The sequence below is a fragment of the Neopelma chrysocephalum genome, unplaced genomic scaffold (assembly GCF_003984885.1).
Source record: "Neopelma chrysocephalum unplaced genomic scaffold, ASM398488v2 Primary Assembly neopelma1_87, whole genome shotgun sequence".
Lineage (NCBI taxonomy): Eukaryota > Metazoa > Chordata > Aves > Passeriformes > Pipridae > Neopelma > Neopelma chrysocephalum.
Genome location: NW_020897749.1, coordinates 605,061 through 619,054, shown reverse-complemented (window position 1 = coordinate 619,054; position 13,994 = coordinate 605,061). Strand labels below are relative to the sequence as shown.

General features: G+C 48.2%; 1 protein-coding gene across 2 annotated transcripts in view; it reads left to right on the top strand.

Moving 5' to 3' along the window:
* The first annotated feature begins 5,751 nt into the window (after nt 1-5,751).
* IGSF3 (immunoglobulin superfamily member 3) overlaps nt 5,752-13,994 on the top strand; it is an 87,139-nt gene continuing 78,896 nt past the window's right edge. For both annotated transcript variants that reach the window (XM_027692593.1, XM_027692592.1), the window contains exon 1: nt 5,752-5,862. The gene's annotated coding sequence lies outside the window, so the exon portion shown is untranslated. The remainder of the gene's footprint in view (nt 5,863-13,994) is intronic.

Below are 13,994 nucleotides of genomic sequence, written 5' to 3'. Positions count from 1 at the left end.
CCCCCCCCCCCCGCCCCCCTGCTTGCAGGAACAGGCTTTCTGGGTTTGACCTGAAACTGGCTCTAACCTGCCTTTGCCCTCCCCCCGCGGGGGGGATGAGCTGCTGAGGTGTCATCTGTTGCTGGGAGGATCGGCTGCTTTCCGCTGTCCCAAATCCCATGGATGTAGCTAGTTCGTAAAAACGCTGTGCTGGCCTCCCTGTGCTAAGCGTGAGGCTGTTTTTAGCGGTAGGAAGCGTGCCACGTGTCCGCTTGGAGTTAGTTTTTCTTTTGGTGTTTTTCACCTGGACTTCTTTTAGCCAGTTGATCCGCGTTTGCCCAGCTGCTGATTTTGATAAAACCGGGGATGTGCGGCCGTGCCTCAAAGCCTCGAGTCGCACAGAAGTGCTTTAGGTTGCTCTTTGTAAAACTAAGACATCGTTTGGCTTCGTGGAGAAGTGGCTGGAGTAAAAATCCCTGTTTGGTAACATAAATATGTGACTGGCTAGAAAAGGACTGTTGCTCTCCAAACAAGTAATGTTAATGCTAGAATATAGGGATAACATACTGTGGGTTGAATATGCAGAAAAAGAAATGCAACTCATTTTTTTCTTTCTCCTTTTGCAAACTCATTAAAATCACTGAAGGAGGAACTGTGGTTGTGGAAAGGAGGTGGTGGATGATTTAAAATAATATTTCAAGCATTAACTACCTACCAGAATCCAAGTAACTGTGAAGCCAGGGTTTAAAAACCCACATCTGGCATGTGGGTGTAACATTTGTAGATCTCTGCTGGTTTTTTTCCCCTTCTTGCTGCAGTGTTTGTTACAGGGTTCTTTAAACAAGTGGCACTTCATCACAGCAAGTACAAAATGGGAAAATAGAGCAAGTGCTGTAAATAATCCTCATGCAGCGATGAGACCATTAATACTTGTGCCAGCCAGTGCTAATCCTGTGTGTAGTTGCAAGATTTACCTCCTTTTTTTACAGGGATGCAAAGTCTGATACTCCTCATATTTATAGTGTAATATATAGGAAACACAATAGGCTTCTGGGGAATGCTGAATTCATTCATGTCAGTGACTGGTTTATGAATAGTTCTGCTTTTGAGTCTCTTGCAGTCTCCAGAATACCACCTGTGAATGCAATTTACGGCTCTTTGTGTTCAAACATTGCATATGTATATATGTACATAGACTCATTACCCTCTTCCTCTCTCTATTCATGCATAGTAATTGGTGATTTATTTGCGATTCCTAGAGGGGAGCAGAGCATGCGTAAGGTCTTGAAGCTGCAGCTCACTTGTAAATGGCATGTTGGAGTGAAATAACGATGCAGAGGTGACTCTTGGAGAGAGGAGGGATGGTCTTAGAGGCCTGACTCCCGGGGGGGAAGACAGGGTTCTGGCTGGGGAGCAGCAGTGAGCAGTTGGCTGCTGCCTAAGTGTTCTGCTCCTGTGCCCTCCTGCTCCTCTGCTGCCTGCCCATGCACGGGGCCGAGGAGACTGACACACAGGTCTAGATGCAATGGAGCTGGAGGGTGCTTGGCTGGAGGGGAACAGGCGGAGAAAACAGCATCGTGGGTGTTTGCACACACGGGGTTTGGGGTTGTTTTTGTTTACAGAGCTAGCGGCCCAGGAACGTTGCTGGCGCCTCATCTGCTCCTCCATGCATTGTTAGCAACAGTGGCCAAGATCGTGCTTTCTCCATCTGCGTCTGCCCAAAGTCCTCCGCCGCAAGCTTCGTTTTGCAAGCCAGCTGTGCTGCCCTGATGCCCGTGTTTGCTGCCTCTAGATCGCTGTGGTGTGCGGTGCCGAACCCGGACCGATCCCGAGTGTGCTGGCGTGGGCTGTGGCTCTGCTTCTTTTGGGGAATGAGGGCTGTTGCCTCATTTCTGCATGTGATTCATCTGGCTCTCCGGGTTTCCCGAGAGTGGTGGGAGGCTGCTGTGGCCATGGGTGCTGGGCTGGCAGGCTCTGCTCCTGCGCATCCCCAAATGTAATTCTTCACGGGGAGACTCCCTCCCCACAGTCTTTGGCCAGACTGTCTGACATCCGGAGGCTCCTGCAAATCCTGTTTATTTACACAGGAGGTTTTGGTTTATGCGAATTGTTGTCTTTTAGTTGACCTTCCGTCAAGTTAGATGTCTTTATTAAAGCAGTTTTTATTGTAAATCGAATGTGTACTTAGAACACTTTTACCAGACCCATTATATAAAGTGAAAGGCAGAATAAACAGCGCTGCAGACCACAGGAAAGAGGGTGGGAGAGAGAGGGTCACAGGGAGAATATCTCTTCAGTGTTGGAAGGCCTGTGGAGTTTTTTTTGACCAGCAAATTGCCTTTTTTGAAAAAAAATAAAAATTCTTTTAAAACTTTTCTTTTAGTCTCTCTTGTCTTCTTTCTTACCCCTTCAAAATCAGTGATGGGTTCAGCCATTGGCTTAAAGGTTATACAGTCTAGTATGAAGCCAGAAGTTTTTTCATTGGTTTATCTTAGATGAATCAGAGTGATATGACCTGAAAAAGTGCTCCTTGCTGTCTGATAGTTAGCAATCTGCAGACCCTGCCCAGAAACTTTAAGCATCAAGAAAACTGCCTGAAAGGAAGGGAAAGATTTTCAAGCACAATAGGGTTTTCTTCTCGTTGCTGGTGTTCCTCAGCTCGTGATTTGACTTGTCTACTGGTATCAAGGACGTTTAGGCCCTCCAGCCAGTGTCTGAAAAACTGCAGTGTTGTGATTTGCCTCTGGCTTTGAAGTTCCTAAATACTCTTTAATGATAACCTGCTAAATTGGTTTTGACTCCATTTTTATGTTGGCATCTCTTTCCCAGTCACACAAAATCTTCTTAAAGAATAGTCCTCTGTGTTAGAATGTTAGGAGACGTTTAGCATCTGTTTCTTATCGGCTGTGGAAGGGCTAAAATGGAGTCTATCCTCACAAAGTGAGGTTTGACACATTGCAAGGCAAAGAAATTGGGTCTGCAGCTGCCTTTAGTGGGTCTAGGATGTCTGTGTGTGTATATGTTATTTCCAGCTCTAACCTGTTGCTCACCCTGTCTCCATCAGTGTACTAAGAACGTTTCAAACGATACAAGTTAATGAGCTTTTTCTTGTTAGGTTTAATTAGCAAATGACAATGAGACAAGAGGAAATCTTGCCTTCCTAGCTGCTGCTACAGTCACATTTCAGTAAGTAATTGAACACTAGCACAAAGCCAGACCATCTCAGCAGTAATGGGAAGCTTTTCTTGAGAAGGGGAAATGTTTGGGCACTCAGGACTCGTATCACTGCTGCACAGTACTTACACAAATGCCAAAAAGCAGGGCTGCTCCTGAAAGGAGGTGTGCCAGCCTGGTTCCTGCCCAGCGTGGCAGGGAGGGGAGGATGCAGGCCAGGTTCTCACATGAGGACTGGTTGGAGGGATTTGCTTGATCTCAAAGCTGACTTGGCAAACCCAGTAAATGCATAAAGGGACTGGAGGGGTGTGCCTGCTATGAAAGTAGGTCCATTTTTCGTGTGGTCTGGGCCTAAGGGTGCTGGGCAGGCAGGTGGCTGGAGGGCATGGCAAATTCCTCTGGCTGGGTTACCCCAGTTTGCTGGGGTGTGTGTGTGCTCCATGCCCCAGGACATCAGCAGTGGGTCCAGGATGTGCCACCAGTTGCTCAGCCCTGCCAGAGGGGTGAGGTGAGTCCAGTGTTTGACCCCAGCCGCTCTCTTAACTGTTACCAGTTCCTGACAGAGGCTGCTGCTGTGTCCTGCTTAGCGTTTAATCTGTAGTTTCAGGCTGAAGCCACTGCTTGTGCCCTCCTATGGCAGCTTCTTTCTGATTTTACTCCGCTGTTGGTGGTTCCTTGGTGTTTCCAGCTCTTGTTGGGTGATTGTCCACAGGGGAGGAAGGAAGAGCTGGTGCACTGTCAAGTGGAGGAGTGGAGAAAAGATTACAGACACATAGGATGGTTTGGGTTGGAAGGGATCTTAAAGATCATCTAGTTCCAACACCCCCTGCCATGGGCAGGGATGCCACTCACTAGACCAGGCTGCTCAGACCCCCATCCAACCTGACCTTGAACACTTCCAAGGACAAGGCATCCATAACTTCTCTGGGCCACCTGTTCCAGTGCCTCACCACCCTGTGAGCAGAGAATTTCCTCCTAATATCTAGTCTAAAACTCCCCTTTTTTTGGTTTAAAACTGTTCCCTCTTGTCCTATCACTGTCTGGCTGTGTATAAAGTTGTTTTCCTTTTTTTTTTTTATAAGCCCCCTTGGAGTACTGAAGGGCTGCAGTGAAGTCTCCCCGGAGCCTTCTCTGCTCCGAAAGATGAGCCAAGGGAAAGCAGCGGGAGAAGGAGGAAGGTGGAGAACCCAAATGATCAGAAAGCGGAGAACAGCCTCTAGAGGATGGGTCTTGCTAAATGCTGGGCCTTGCACCATGTCCATAGTTTTTACAGCATCAAAGACTCCCAAGTACGACAGAAACAGAGATAGTGGGGATCTGTCCCTATTTGTTGTCTTGTTCCTGAGCAGTGTACTTACCACTCCTCTCTGCTGATTTCTTTCCTACCAAGATACTGATTCCATCTGGGACTTGAAAAATCATCCAGTCCTTCTCCTGTCTCTTCTGATCTTGACAGAGTTAAGACTTTGCCAGTCAGGAAGGGATGAGGCTCCTGCTGAAGTGCAGGGATAAGGAGATTCCTGTGCAGTTCCCGGTGACAACGTTGACTCCATTGGGATCCAGAGCATGTTCTGCAGGGCAGCACATGGGGCAGCTGCACAGCCATTAGCACCATCAAGCATGACACTAGTGCCAGTTGTTTGGTTTGGTGTTCTGGATATTGTTTCTCTGTCCCTTGCAAAACAGCTCATCAGGGTCTGACACGATTGGAGGTAATTTTTGATAGTTGTTGTGGCACTGCTAAGTTTAGGGTTTTTTTTAACTAGTGGTGTGACCAATTTGCCTAGTGTTCCCTACTCTGCTCACAAAAGCTGGTAGTTTTGCTTCCAGGCAAATATCTTCCCCTCTGGAGTCATTGTGATTACAGGGGGAATAGCAGGGAATGGTGATGCATCCGGGTTTTTGGATTTTTTTTTTTCTTTTTATTTGCTTCCTTGGTGATTGTTCCCCACCCCCATTGCATCCCTGTTCTGTCTGGCTGAGGGCCACTGTCACCTTTAATGGCTTTTGGGCTTTGTATGGAAGTTGATAAGCTTGTCAAAGGGAGATGGGAGCGTGGGGTGAGGTAGATAGGTTTTTCAACAGACTCTGTAGAGCTGAATATCTCTTCTGTGTTTGAGAGGAGCTCAGCACTGACCCAGGCTGCTGTGTGAAGTGGATGGTTTCTGAAGCCTTTAGAGAAACGGAGGGTTGAAGATGAGATATTAAGCCCCAAAATAGCAAAAAAGTTTTCGTTTGCTTCTTTGGGAAGGAAGGGCTCTGATCTCTCATGGCAGCAAGGTTATCGAGATTTGGCTGCTTAGATATACTGAGATTTTGTCTCCTTGGATTAATCTTTCTGTCTCCATTCAGCATCACCGTCATCAACACAGGAGTCTGCCCAGGTTCCTCCAAATCTCTCTGAAAGGGAAGCTGGACCTTAAGTATAAGGCAAGAGGGGAAGGCTGTTGTTTGTTGCCAGAAGTCATCCAGAAGCTCGATACTCTGCAAAATCATGCTGCTGGAATCTGGCACTTATTAACTCAAGTTACCCAGTACCTAGGATCTAGCCAAAGGGCTCTGGCTGGCTGCCAAGCTGAAATTACCAACCAGGGTGTCAGGCCTTGTTGGTTCCTTTTTGATAGCTTGAAAAAGGAGCTTCCCAAGAAGTGTGTGCGCCAGCCTTTCTTCAAGTCATGTTTCTTCTTACAGCTTTGTGAAGCTTTCGAGGTAATTATAGTACTTACTAATATTTATTCCCTTCTAAGCAATTATCTGAATGCGTTTATCTCTTTCGAAGTACTCTGCCCCCTCTCACCGTGTCGTTTCATCCCATCTCCCTGACTCAGGGCTTTCTGCTCCTTCCCCTCTCACACAGTCCTTGGTCCTCAGCTTCCTCCACCTCCTGAATGTGCTGTCAAGCACTGCTTTCCTCTCCTGGAGGTTCCCGTGCCCCTCTGTCTAATCCCATTACAGAGGAGGGATGTTTGCTCTGTCTTGCAGGGCGTGATTGTTTAACTGCCCTGCCAGGTGCTAGGGCGCTTTTGCCAGGAAGGACATGGATACCAAGAGGAACTGGGCTGGCATTGTGCCATCCCTCGGCTTTCTGCTGACTGCTTGTGGCCTGCAGACAATATCTTAAGAGCTCCTGCTGAAGGGTTTGACCTTTGTGCCTGCAGTGTTATCCGGCGCCTACAGCAGGAATCACAGCATGCAAATTCCAGTGCTTTCTTCTGACTTGTGATATAATTGTGGGCAAGTCACTCTGTCTCTGTTCTCAGCTTCTTGAAGTAGAGAGAGAGTGGCTTAAAAGGTGTCATGGGATTTTTTTTGTGAGGAAATATGCAGTGCTAGGGCTGAGGTCTTGCTTGCTGTTTTAAGCAAACAGGCTGCTTTTTTCTTACATATGGAAGAAAATGTAGGATGGAAGAGATTGTTATGCCCTGATTGATTTCACTCCTGGTGTTAGGAAAAGAAGGAAAATTGATTTTTTTTACTTTGAGCTCTACGGCGTTACTTACCCGCACGAGCTCTCTCGCTTATCCTACGTGAATGGGACCAGGCTCTCCTTGCCACCCCCTTAGGCTCGTGGGCCACGGCCCACGTGAGTGTAATTTGGAGCTGCTGTGATTCATTCCAGCCCTCAGTGTTACAGCAGCACAGTTAATCTATGGGTCACTGGCATGTAAGGAGCTGTTACGTCTAATCAGTCCCATGCCATGAGCTAGTTGGCAGTTAAATCTAATCTAGAGTGTGTAGCTGCCAAATGCTTGAAGTCACCAAGCACTTACTCCTTTCTGCTGTAAATAAGGCTGACTTGAACAAGATCAGCTTCAGGTGCTTGTGAGTAGGGATCAGAGTTCAGCCTCAGGTACCTGTACTGTACAGGGGCAGAGGTTGTCTGGAGTCTGAAGGGCTACAGGAAGGGTGTAAATCTACCTCCTCATCTTCATAAGCAGAGATACCAAAACACCTTTTTCTCATTTCACGTCGCTTTTACTCCCACTTTCTTCCCCTTGCCTAGAAGTGTGTTTGGAGGTGATCTCTCAGGTACTGCTGTTGTCATTAGAGCATAGAGGGACCCTGTCTTGATTCTTGCATGTGTTTTAAGTCTTGCCTGAGATGCCTGGTTTTTATTTTTCCTTTCCTAGTTTCTGCTGCCCTTACACCTCATCCACTCCTCTTGAAATTTCCAGTTGTGTCTGCAGGATCCCTCTGCAGATGCATGTTAACCCCTTTCCCATACAGAGTGAGAACTCTCCCATGATGTGCTTGGAAATACACCTCCCTCTGCTGCTGAGGGTGGGACAGGTGAAGCTAAAAACTTGCTTCCACTGTAGCTTCCTCTGCCTTTGTGGGGCAACACCTGGGAGATCATCCCATTTACCTTTTAAGTGGAATAATTTTTCAAAATTAAAGGGCGAATGTTGCCAGTTGCTATGCACGTGGGGATACCCCAGGTTTGCTTTAGCTTGTGTGCTCTCAGGGAGCTTGGCAGGGGACCTTCTCTGCCCAAATGAAGGAAGGACAGCACTTCCTGCAGTGGTTATTTGGATTTGTTCCTGGCTCTGGTGCTTGGGCTGATTTGATTTTTTTTTCTTTTTTTTTTTTTATTTGATTTTTTTTTTCAGCCTTTGCAGGGCGGCAAATATGTGATGGGAAGGAGATTTGTTTCCTTCTGGCACAGGGGGGAGAGCTGTCTGAGGCTGCCCTGAGCTGTGTGGGGTGGTGTAGGGCAGGCAAGAGGCTGAGCTCGGAGAGGTTTGTTACCTCTTCTTGGAAGCATGCCCATGTTAAGCTTGTACACCCTTCTTCTGGCTCTCCATTGGATCACAAAGCCGTGTCTGTCCCCCTGGGGTTTTTTTGGCTGGCTTGTTTCGGGGGAAGATGTAGGAATGGGAGGGGAGAGCGTGAGGAAAGATTTGCTGTGTGTCAGATGCCTAATAGCTGCTCCAGCAGATCCAGTGGGATGCGTTACTAAAAGCATCCTAATGATCTCAGTGTAATGGGCTTGAGCCTTGGAAGCCCCCACGCTGGGAAGGGGAGCCTAGGGCTTTGTGCTGGGCTCCTGGAGGAGGAGGACTGGGTTGCTGGCAGGGGACGGGTCAGGCAGCAGGAGCTGCCTCAGATTCAGTTATGTTGGAAAAGACCTCTGAGATCATTGAGTCCAACTTTGACCGAACACCGCCTTGCCAACGAGACCGTGGCACTCAGTGCCACTTCCAGTGGCACTTGAATGCCTTCAGGGACAGTGACTCCACCACCTCCCTGGGCAGCCCATTCCAATGTTTAATCACCCTGTTTAGGGTGCCAGCAGGTACCCATCCCTCTGTGAGGAGAAGTTGGAGGGCAGCCATACGCGGGGCTTTGGCGTGGCAGAGGAATGACTTGGGAGGCTTGGCCAAGCACCAACTACTGCTGTTACCTCAGAAATGTAGATTACCAGCAAATGCAGTTTGTTTGCATGCCAGCTGAGTCCCTGAAGAGATGTAATCTGAGGAAAGGGTAATTCTCCTTACAGAGGAACGTGGGTGTTGGTCAAAGAGGGAGCATGGAGCGTGGCCAGCAGCTTGGCTGCTGGCAGCACATGTGGGAGGGAGAGGTGCTGGGGGATGTGGCTCCCACCCTGGCTGCAGGAGCAGTACCCAGCTCTGCTGCTCTCCTTCTTCTAACCACTGCAGTTCATGGGGTGCCAACATGTAGCCTCCTCTTCTGGCACAGGTGGTGGCCTAGAAAAGAGGTGGGCCATTTCTTACCTGCAAAAATGATGGAAGGGTCAGGTGAGAAGGGAGGGTTCATCTGTCCTGGAAGAAACCAATGGAGCCGTGAAGACCTGAGATAGGTGGGGGTGGTGGGAAAGGGATAAAAATGAGTGTGGGAGACAGCAGGAATTCAGTTTTCCAGTGGATGGACAGATGTAAAAGAAATGCATGTACATGATCCTAAAAGTGCTGCGGTAGAGATTCTCCATAGTTACTGGGGCGATCAGCATCATTTTCCAAATCATCCTCCGTATGTGGATGCGAATCTTGAGTGTGGGTAGGGTGAAGTGAGGCTTCTGGGGAAGTATGCTAGCGGGAGGCCAAAAATAAATTATCAAAAGAAAGAATTGAGAAATTAACAAAGCTAAACGGATGTGTGCAGCTCTAAGAAAAGGGTGTCGTGTTTGAAAGCATATTTTTGAAAATCCATTTGCTTAGTCATCTTACTGATAAGTTAGCTATTTTTGCCTTCTTTGCTCTGATGACACTTCGCTGTCTATATAATGGGTTTAGCATCTGCATTCTTTTCTAGTGTACAGGGAAAATATATCTGCTAATTTTGAGTTGGCTTTGTAGAATTGCTTTACCTCTTGGCTGTGAAATAAGTAAGATACTGCTCTTAAAAGTATTTTAAAGGAGAATAGCTGAAATTATTTCCCTTCTAAGCCATCTTTTTAACCCATCTCACATGTCTGCAATCAAATTTGAATAGAGAATATATTTGCCGTTTCAAGTGTAATAAGGACTGTGCCCTCAACTCCCCTAGACATAAAAGTCGTGATGTTTGGGTTCAGCACAGTAATCTACTGGGGAATGAATGCAAGATCAAGGGCATTTATGGCTTTTTATTTCTTTGTGTTTGCAGGGGCTGTGGCATTGCTAGCAGGTTGCTCACAAATGGTGTCTTAGATTACCTCTCTTGCAGGCAGCAAGATTTGCATCTTGCCATTCCTATTTGGTCTGCAAGTGGTGATGAGAGCTGTATACTTGAATTCAGATTTTCTGAGTAGCAGTCTGCAGTCATTAGGGCAGTGCTTAGACCCCAGAGGCTTTTTCCATGTTTTCATCCTGTTGCAGTAACTGTGTCTCTTGTTATCTTGTTCCTGAATATTTTCTCTGGTAAGAGGAGACTGTTTGTTGCAGCTGTTAAACCTCAAATGTCTTGAATCTCCCTTAGGGAAGAAAGGGAAGAGTTCCTGAGGTTTCTGCGTAAGTAGACTGTGGAAACACCTACATGTCTTTCCCAAGTATACAGCCAGGAGGGATTATTGGTGCTGTCCTAGTCAGCTGATGGATTCTGGGTGGTTCAGCTTGTGATTCCTCCCTTTTGCTGGCTTGCTGTGTTGAAGGGGTTTAGTGAGGAAACTGGGTCTTTTTGTTTGGGGTTTTTTTTGGCATGCAATGGTACTGGATGGCTCTGGTTGTTTTTGTCAGAACAGCATAGCTAGGAGGTGTCAGAGGAAATTATGGATGTTTGTTCGGTTTCCTGGCTGGATATACCATGGGGGTTTTAGAGAAATGTGCATTGAATAAACATTGGGTGAATCTCCTAGGACTGGCACCGCCTGGGAGCGGGTGTTGGGAGCTGTGCTTATCTTCATGGCAGGATTTAAAAAAAAAAAACAAAAATTGTATGAGAAGAGTTTTGCGCCCTGTGTTTGGTTCCCATCGGTTCAGTGATTTGTAATGTTCCTCCGTCTGTTCCCTTTAGAGCCAGCTGGCCAACCTTAGGAGAGGATTATCTGAGTAAAATTCTCCAAAGCTTATACTGCTGTCAGAATTCCTTCTTTCACCCTCTTCCACAGTGCCGGAGGCCAGGCTGGGCCCAGATGTGATCCATTGCCATGCTTAATGTGTTGGGGTCAATCCCTGGGCTCTCCAGAGCCCCTCTGGAGATGGGTTGTGCCCCATTCATGCCGCTTCACTGGGTGGCAGTGGGTGAGAGGGCCCGGCCCTGGCAGAGCCAGCGAGTTCAGAGCCTGCCAGAAAGGGAGGGAGCTCCGTCCCAGGCGGCGACAACTTGGTGCCTTACCCGGAGTGACCTGGCCTGAGATGGGAATCTGAGACAGTGTGTGCCATGGTCCCCTCACCCCTGCTGCCCCCAGGGGTCATCCTCCCTCCTCGTGGCAGACCCAGGGGCTGCCGTGGTTGCAGGAAGCCCCAGAAGGAGCAAGTGCCAGGTTCCCCAGGGCACGGGCAGCATCTCCTGAGCCAGGGACAGACATGGCTTGGGTATGAGGGGTGGCTTTTGTGTGCTGTGGGACATTGCCCGGGAGCAGCCAAGTGCCTGTGGTGCCCATGCCTTGCCTTACGAGCTTGTGCAGGGCCTTTAATTCTGCCTCCGTGTCGGGAGGTGGCATTTCACAGCTGCTGCAGGCAGGTGCTCACAGAGCTGTGCTCGTGGGTGCTTAGAAACAACCAATGTCAACCCTCACCACTTGCAGCCCACTGCAGTGAGCTGAGGAGGGGGAAAGGCCTCAGTGGCTCCTTTGGACATGGTGTTCCAGCTTCCTGGTCCTGCATCCCTCTCCCTCCCTTCTCCCTGTCTTTGTGCTGGTCTCCTCCAGCTCTGTCAGTCCCTGACAGATCTGAGCGTGTGTGGCATTTTGGTGCGGCTGCTGTATCTGTTAAACTTGGATCAGTCGGTCGCTGTTAAGGCTTATAATCAGTGTAAAAATCTCTGGGGTGCAGCTATTTACAGAAAAAGAAAAAAAACACACCACCCTTCCAGACTTGCATCAAACAAGAGTTTTATTCTCATTAATTGAATTCCTCTAGAGTCTGATAACTTGGGCATGTTGGAATCAGATAAATAAACCCTCCCTCCCTGGTAGCTATGTAAGCCTTTCCTTAACTCCCTGATCAGAGGGGACTAGGCTCTGCTAAGTAAGTAGCTGAAGATGAAAACTTCTGTACACATCTGCTCATCAGGGAGTGTAGGCAGGAGGATGCTCAGTGTGGTGTATCAGCAGAGGAAGGATTTACCTCATCCCCACCTCTCCTTTTCTCAGTTGAGGAGGAAAGATTTTTTTGTTTAGTGACAAATGCTGTTTAGTCACCCTCAGACACAGAGCCTTGTCTACAAACTGAGGCTCTGCTTTCTTCCAGACCTTCAGATAAACTCGCAGCCCTACAAAGAGGCAAGTCTGCTCTTGCCGAAGTCAGGGTGTATCACCTTTGGAGCATCTCTTGGGCTGTGCTGCCCCATCTCATCACATGGGTGCCGAGATGTGCTGCTCTGGGAGGCAGGAGAGCGTTTGGACTTGTGCCCGAGGTGTGGTGTTGCTGAGCTGCTTCTGTAATCCTGAAAAAATCCAACTTGCAGCTTTTTCCAGACTCCATACATCAAGTGAGACTTGCAGTTGTGTCCCTTTCTCCATCACATCTCTTGTGTGTAGTAGCTGTTGTCTCGATGCTGAAGACTGGGGCCCCTTTTGTTCAGCAGATGCTCTGGGTTAGTCCAGGGTCATTCCTCCCTGTGCCTAGATGTCTCATACTATAACAAGGAACCTGGCTTGCCAGCCAGCCTTTTGTGTGTCTTGGTTTTCAGCCAGCACCACTCTTCCCCTTGAGGATCTTTCTGCTTTCCTCCTCCCCTACCACTCCTGGTACGACCTTTCTTGTGCACCCTGGACTTGGATTTCGCCCCACCCTTCTTGTTTTGTCGGTATTTCTGCCCCATAGCTGTTCACACCACTGACACAGTGGCATCTGCCCCCACCCCGGGGCACTTTTTACGCCCTCTCTCCCATCTCCTGGCCCCACCATCTGCTGCTTCTGCTCCTACTGTCTTGCAGTGGCATGGAGCCGGCACGAGTCCTGACGATGCTGACCTCCCCATCTCAGACGGAGTGTGGCTCCTTCCCTCTGCCTTGTCCCTTGTAAACACTATAACTTCAGCTTTACTGAATACTACTAGTTATACTTGCCCCCAAGCCTGGGTAGCCCCTTGTCCACCTTCGAGTTTGCTCCTCAAACCATAGCAACTTTACAAAGAGAACTGGCACACAAATTAAGGGCCTGCCTTTACCAGTGTGTTTGCTCAGTCCGGCTTCTTTCTGCACGCTTTTCACAAAGGTAGACTTTCTAACCTTTTTGCTTGTCTTAAGGGTCCCAGGTCATTTTCCCTTGTCTCTGTCATTTGTTTTGCTACTCGTATCCTCTCTCCCTCAATGCAAAGCTGCTTTATCCCCTCCTCCTCAGCAGCTGCTCTGTCCTCCACAAGCCCCGTGGGACTCTCTGTCTGGAGCTTTTGCCTCCCAGCTCTCTGCCAATTTAGTCTGTCTCTGTGATTTACTTTGCAAGGGTGTTCTTAATAGCCCCCACTGCTCTACATCTCAGTCGTGACCGAGCATTACCTTCCTCGACTTGGCAATTGCCCATGTGATAACCAGTTTTGGTCTGTTTCTGGAATGATTTCCTCCAAGTTGTGTTGTCTTTGCCACCTTCTGCCTCTCTGACAGAGGTTTTCATATGTTCTCATGAGTATACCCCGCCCAGCTTCAGGGTTTGGGGTTTTTGAGGCTATAAGGGGCCTATTCTGTGATGTTCTCCACCTCTTCCTACAGTCCCTCCCTCTTGGTAATTTTATCCACTCATAAAAGTTGGACTGCCCTCTCTCTGCTGATACTACAAGGTGGTATTTCTGTTCAAATCAAAATCTCGACCTCTGTCTGTGGTGCTTACCTATATGCATGTGCATGCCCCTGGGTCTTTCTGCTTAAGAAGTGTAAGCTGCAGCATTTCCTATCCGTCTCTGCCTCTGAAATTCTTTCAGGTTTTTTTGTTGTCTGCCGGTTCCCCTGTACTCTCAAATTAGTTCCTCCTCCTCTGCTGTGCCAAATGCAATATGCTAGTCTTCCCTTTTAAAGCCCTTCTTACCCTTGTTCTACCTTGTCTTTTTTAGTGCTTCTTCCCTCTGTGTGGTTTTTGATTCCCAGCCTCTGCCTCTCCTTGTGTTTCCTCAGGCTGGGTTCTCAGAGAAAGACGACTTATCTGATGGTGCTGCCTCTGCTGCCCCTTTCCGGATAACCTGGAAGCCCTTTGGCCAATTTTAGTCAAATTTGGCAGGCGTAGAGAGCTTGAAAATAAACGAGTTCC